The sequence below is a fragment of the Nannospalax galili genome, unplaced genomic scaffold (genome assembly GCF_000622305.1).
Source record: "Nannospalax galili isolate Female #2095 unplaced genomic scaffold, S.galili_v1.0 scaffold18, whole genome shotgun sequence".
Classification (NCBI taxonomy): Eukaryota; Metazoa; Chordata; class Mammalia; order Rodentia; family Spalacidae; genus Nannospalax; species Nannospalax galili.
In genome coordinates, this window is record NW_008346548.1 from 6151534 (window position 1) to 6158447 (window position 6914).

Here is a 6914-nt window from a genome sequence, read left to right on the forward strand (position 1 = left end):
CTCTTACGGAGGACTGGGGTCCATTGCCAGCACACACATGGTGGTTAACATGGCCATCTGTAACTCCAGTTCCAGGGGGAATCTGACATCCTCTTCTGACCTCCATGGGCATTGCATGGCATGGGTGTACTTTTATGTAGGTAATGTACCCAATTGAAAAAAATAAATAAATATTAAAAATATATTAAGAAAAGAAAATAGAAATGAAAATTTGTAGAAGTTATTGAGGTTGTAATGAAGTGGAATCAACTAACAACAGGAAGGCCCAAAATAGGATGAAAGTGCCTGGTTTCCCCACAGTGCTCTTGTCACACAGAGCTTAGCCCCCAGGATCAAGGATGCTTCCAACAATTCATAATCTCCTTGGGTAACAATGACACTCCCGATGGCTTCTAACCTTGGCAAATCCCTACCATGAATAAAGGAGGTGTGTAATGAAGTGGAATCAACTAACAACAGGAAGGCCCAAAATAGGATGAAAGTGCCTGGTTTCCCCACAGTGCTCTTGTCACACAGAGCTTAGCCCCCAGGATCAAGGATGCTTCCAACAATTCATAATCTCCTTGGGTAACAATGACACTCCCGATGGCTTCTAACCTTGGCAAATCCCTACCATGAATAAAGGAGGTGGCCAGTAAACATAGTTTTCTGGAGGTGCATATGAACTATGAGAAGATTGCTACCACCAAGGCCTAAAGAGATGAAGGAAACTCAACACCCAAATCACCACTGCAATGTCAACATCATGGAGAGGGCCAGAGAAGGTTTAGTGTGGACACAGCCATGTGAACTACAAGGAATAAGCAAGTATACCCCCAAGGGGAAACTCATATTCACATCACTGTTCTAACAGTCTTCATTCTTTGTGCCAGCAATCTTGCCCCAGGTCTGTAAGTGTCAGGCCATTCTTTCCTTGAGTACACCCAGGTGCTGTGCGTTCACCATGCAGGTCACTCCTGTGTCACTCTTGGCTGACCACTTCTGTCCCAAGATGGTGCCATTTGCCCCTCCTTCCACATCTCACTCTGCCCAGTCCATTCTCCGCAGCAGGCCACACCCCTTGGAGGAACCAGAGCCCTGGGGAACATACTGACTAAAAGCAACTTGGGGAAGAAAGAGTTTATTCCAGCTTACAGGTTATAGTCCATCATTAAGGGAAGCCAACACAGGTTCGCAAAGCAGGGCTTGGAAGTAGAAACTACGGAACAATGCTACTTACTGGCTTGCTCCTAAACTCACATGTGCTACCTTCTTTTATAACACTGGCTTACCTGTCTAGGGATGGAGTTCCCATAGTGGGCTGGGTCATGTCACATCAATTAGCAATCAAGAAAATATCCCAGAGACATTCCACAGTCCAATCTGATGGAGGAAATTTTTCAGCTGAGGCTCCCTCTTCCCAGGTGTGTCAGGTTGACAACCAAGATTAGCCACAATACAGCTGATGCTTAGAGCTCCTAAGCAGCATTTTATTCATGAAAAGTTACTTAGTATACAGAAATTCCTCTATACCTGGCTCAAATCAGTGGAACCAAACAAAATGCAAAACTAGAATACAGTCTGGCTCACCTTAACCTAGTTGACACTATCTAGGAACAGAAGGAAACTGAATTTAAAGCAGATATCCATATTTCAGAGACAGACTTACTTTGTACAATCAGAAGGACTTAATCATTTGAGAACCAATATCTGTTGATGACCACTATTTCAAGGAAATGCACAAGAAAACATAAACAGGAATACTGATTAATATTTATGGTTAGCACTGTGTCACAGCCTAACAAGAAATATGGTTAAGACGGGTGTCCCAGGGCAATCCTTACATGAAAAATCACACTCACATGGTAAAAGCTTAAGTGAAAATCCAGGGCATCAAATGTAATGTCATGAGCCAATAGCTCCACCTTCTATCAAAAGTTCAAAACAAATAATACAGAATTTACACATCCTTTGCTATAAGCTAACTTGTCATTTGCTATAAACATACTTGTATTCAAGACTACAGACAACTGTAGATATTTCCCTGTTTTAGAGAGGCACTTAGTGATGCCACATGAGGAGGCTACAGTGTGGAGAAACCTGCCTTACAGGATTCAGCTGCCCACACATGCCAAGAACACTCTAAAGCCTCACAATCACTGAGTCCCTCTATGGCTTCTAGTTCATCATGTTGTCGGGAGCCATGCTTGCCATAAGCATTGGAAATTAGGAGAGTGTCACTTTAAGAGCTTCTGAGCTCTCTGCTTCAGCGGTCAGAGCTGACAGGCTGTACCTGGATGATAAATCAGGTCTTCTAGAAAGTTAGTTTCAGTTCGGCCTTCCTGCTGTCTCTTAGTAGCCCTTTTGTTTATAGTAACACTTTTGTTTCTGTTGGGAAGATTCACCTAGGTAACCCAAACTCCGGGCTGGATAAAAAGGACCTGTGGGACCCCTCAGGGGATTCTTCCTAATTCTTCCTTCTAAAGAGAGCTCTCCTCTCTGTACCTGCTGTCCCTTTAATAAATTCCTCACATAACTTCAGACGTATGCCTGAGTGTCCTTTTTGTTGAAGACCCAAGCCTGGTGGGCTTGGGGGGCGTTTGACAAGTAGCGCCCAATGTGGGGCACGAAGACCCCTGGCACCAGTCTGTCTGAACAGATTTTTTGAGGAAAAAGTGTTATTTGGGTAAGTATGCTTTTGTTAGGTAAGTATGTCTTTTTCCCTTCTTCCCTGCAGTATATTTATTATAGAGATAGGTTGCACATTGCAGGGTGTGCTTTAGGGGCTCACAGTATGGGATTTTTAGATTTTAAAATAGGGGACAGAGTCAGGGAAAAAGTAACAACGGTGTCTCAGACAGGAGAAGCAGTTCCACTTGACTTCTGGGCTGCTTGGACATATGTTAGAGCGTGTGCTAAATGCTGTCCAAGGAAGTTGTTTCCAAGCCAGCCTTTCCATACAGCTAGAAGGATGATTAATCTTTATTAAATTCCTGAGGAGGTGAGGCGTAAAGTCTTAGCGCAAGTTTGCAGAGTATTTTATTCAGAGTTTCCTCCTCCTTACCTGGTTCCCAGTGTTCAGAGTGCAGTGAGAAAGCAGACTCAGACAGCTAACTTTAAATTCTGGTGCAGAAATCAGACCTAGATGATTAACAGTCCTGTTGAAGATGTTTTCTGCCTGTCTCTTGCTTGCTGTTTCAAACTAATGTAGTATAAGTCTGAAAATGTGAGAAGCTGACTCAGGGCAGAAACTGGTCCTTTCTGTTCAGATTCATGCTAGTTGTCACAGACTTCTGTTCTCAAGAATTTTCCATGTTCAGACTGACCCTCTGACTCTGTGAAAGGAGCTGAGAACAGCTTGCATGTTTTAGTGCTTTGACATGCAAGATTTTCTTTGGCTGAAAAAGGCTTCCACCTCAGGGGTCAGTCTCCTTGGGTCCCTAAAAGGGTGACATAACCCTTGTTTTAGTGCCTTGACGTGCAAGATTTTCTTTGGCTAAAAGAGGCTTCCACCTCAGGGGTCAGTCTCCTTGGGCCTCTAAAAGGGGTGACCCAACCCAGATTAATCATACGAGACAACCTGTGGATACGGGTGTGGAATACAATTCCGCTGCGAATAACCCAGATTAATCATACAAGAAACCTGTGGAAACAGGTGAAGGAATACAATTCCGCTGTGATTAATCTAATGGGGAACAGTATGAGGGCTGTTCAGGATGCTGACCAGGGCCGTTCGCAGCTTGTGCGCTTTGGAACGTAAAATTGGCATGCCCATGCGATGTTGACACTGTGCCTTTTGCAGATCTGCATTGGGTGCCATTCCCAACATGTTTTGTTTCAATTTGGTTTAATGGTACCATTTAACAAATTTCCATTTCACAAATTTCCCTCAGTTTGAGCCTGGAACGGCTTTGTTTGAACAATGGCATTTTTGGAACTTGTCTTTCTGTGTTCTTTCCCGACAGCACAGGTCGGTAGCTCAGGTATGTGAGGTGGCATCCTGAGCACTCTGAGCAAGTAATTTGTGGCAGAAGTTGCTTGTGAGGAGAACTTTACACAGGTGGCTTGTGGCAGAGGCCGCTTGCGCTGTGTCTTGGAGCTCTACTTGTGGTTCATGGCAGGAGCTGAGCCTTTCTTGGCACTGGTGCCAGGCCTTCTTTGGCTGGTACGTGACTGCTTGAAGTTGTGGCCCAATGTGATGCAGTTGCATGCCACCGGAGAGGTTTGGACTCAAACACCAACTGCCGGAGAGGTTCTAGTTTCGCCGGGAGCTACAGGTACTAATGAACAGGTGATTTATGGTAGAAATCACTCATGATGAGCTCTTGAATCTATTTTCCTCTATTTCAAGTTCCGTGATTTTACAAAAAGACATCTCTAACAATATTGTGCGCACTGTAAAAATTACAAAATTGGCTTACTGATATCAGTCATGAATTGTTCTTTGACTTGTTTGTCCTACTTCAAAGGTTCAGTTTGTTTGTGCCTCTATGGTTGCTTTGTTTATCTCATTTTGACGGTTATGTTTCTGTGTGTCACCATGGTTACTTGTTGTACATGGTTGTGTTTTATGTTGCCTTGACAACCTGGTGTGTTGCTCTGTTGCCCTTGGTTGTCCTGGTCGCCCGCGTCTCCCCTGGGCCTTCCTTGGATGGTACATGGCTGCTTGAAGCTGCGGCCCAGCATGATGCAATTGCGTGCCACCGGGGAGTTTTGGGGGTGGGCTGCCAGGCTGCCAGGTTGGCGGCTGTCAGCATACAGGTTCCTGTCATGGCTTTGTAGGAAGTTCCTACTACACATGGATACACTTGCCTGTCTTCTCTGCTAAAGTCTTACGTCCATACTTTAAAGCCATATCAACTTTGGTTCAGCTCCTCAGGTCTGACTCTACAAAGTATTTTGGGCAAGAACCTGCTTAACTCATAGTTCCTTTTAGAAAGTCCCAGGTAGATTGGTTGTTTCAAACTTCTGAGGCCTGGGAAAATTGCCCTAGCTGCTTATCCAGGTTCTATTGATACTCATTATCCTAAGCATAACTGATCTTATATTTCTTAAAGTTACATGCTCAGTTCCCTTGCCATATGCCTTATTGATATTCACAGATGGGCTTTCTAACGGATGTGTTTCCTATGTTGCTGATGGGACCACCGTGGTGATTCATACTTCTCGGTCTTCAGCACAGGTTGCTGAACTGTATGCTGTGGTTTTAGTTTTTCAAAGATTTCCAGATCAGGAGTTTAACCTTTATACTGCTAGTTTTTATCCTGTCCTGTTGCATTTTTTTGACAAGATTTGGATATCTGGGTAACGCTGTTTAGGGTCTCAAGGCACATGGTCTTTGGGATCGGGGCTCGGTTGCTTGAAGCTGCGGCCCAGCGTGTTGCAGCTGTGCCCTATCTTGCAGCTATTGTGCCATGGACTCAACGGTTTCCTGAATCAGGGGAGAGCCCTATCTCTCTCTTGTTTAGTCAAGTGTTGCCGTTATAAATATACCATGATGAATGCATATCTCTCTGTTTAACAGGACTGTGTGTCTCCAGACTGTGGAGGACACACACAAAGCTACTTCCACGTTTGCTAGGGATTGTTGATAAACTATAACTCTTAAGTTTGCTTTTTACTAACTCTTCCTTTTAGGACAGTACACAAAACTACAAGATTTGTAAAGAATAAACTTTCTAAGGACAAGGTGTGTCAAGTTCTGGTCATGGGCTGAATTTTTTTTAAGGTTTAACAATTTGCAAGATTGTTATGATGAAGAATCTACAGCACCTGACAAAGAGTTTTACAATTACATGAACCTTTTCCAGCAACTCTGTTGCTGGGCTTGCTGCTGCTAGTACATTTCTGTTACTTTCCCTTTCCTATCTCATTATGCCTGGTCTGCGGTCATGGTTGTCAGTGCTCCTATGCATGAGGCAGGACGTAGTCACTTGAAGCTGTGGCCCAGTATGATGTGGCTGCGCCATCCTGCATTTCTGCTACTGACTGCCATGATTGTTTTCTATGGTATAACACTTTCTTTACTTCTTGTCATTTGTCCCTAATGCTCCATTACAGCAGATTGTACAATAAGCTGCTACGTTGATGTCTTTTTTTTTTAGGTATAAGAAACAGTTAAAATATGTTCTTTAGGACCTAGGTTTGATGTTGTGGTTATTTGTGTTTCCATGGATACTCAATCCCACCTTGTCATTTGTTCCTGTAACAACCTACTTTGTATGTTTCTGTCATCCTTGACTACCTGTTTCTAGAGCTCTTAGGAACAGAGGAATATCCATCTTTCGTTTGTTGATTGTTGCCTTGAAAACCTACTCAGTGCATACGTACCTCTTTTGCTCCACAGGACCTTTTCCCCACAAACTTTGGAAAACAGACAAGAACACACCTCAACTTGTGCCTTCTACAAATTATAATTTCTATTAACTTTAAAGGATTTTTCTCCTGTTTCAGTAACAGTTTTTTCCTTCCCCAGGACTATGGGTCGGCTTAAGCATATACTTCAGGAACAAGGTGTGATATGCAGTTCACAAGGCATGACTGCATTTGTGGAATTGCTTGAGGAAGTGTGCCCTTGGTTTCCTGGACAGGGTCCCTTGACATTAGATGTATGGTATAAAGTGGGTGCAGGAGCAATCGCAGATTCCGGAGGAGACTCTCACGCTCTGGATTCTCATTCGAGATTACTGTACAATGGCCGAGCATGATATTGTGACTCGTCCTGCTCAGTCTTCTACAGGTTCTACGACAGAGAAGGTCCGAGAGTTGTGTGATGATGTGCGAGACCACCCTAAGGAGTCCTCTAAATCCTCTACTGAGGCTACTGCTTTGCAATCACAGGCTCAGTTGTCGTCCTCTATAATACAAATACAACCTGAAAAGAACACCCAGTTCTGGCCTACACCAATTCATACGCAGGTCTGTATGTCTTCTAC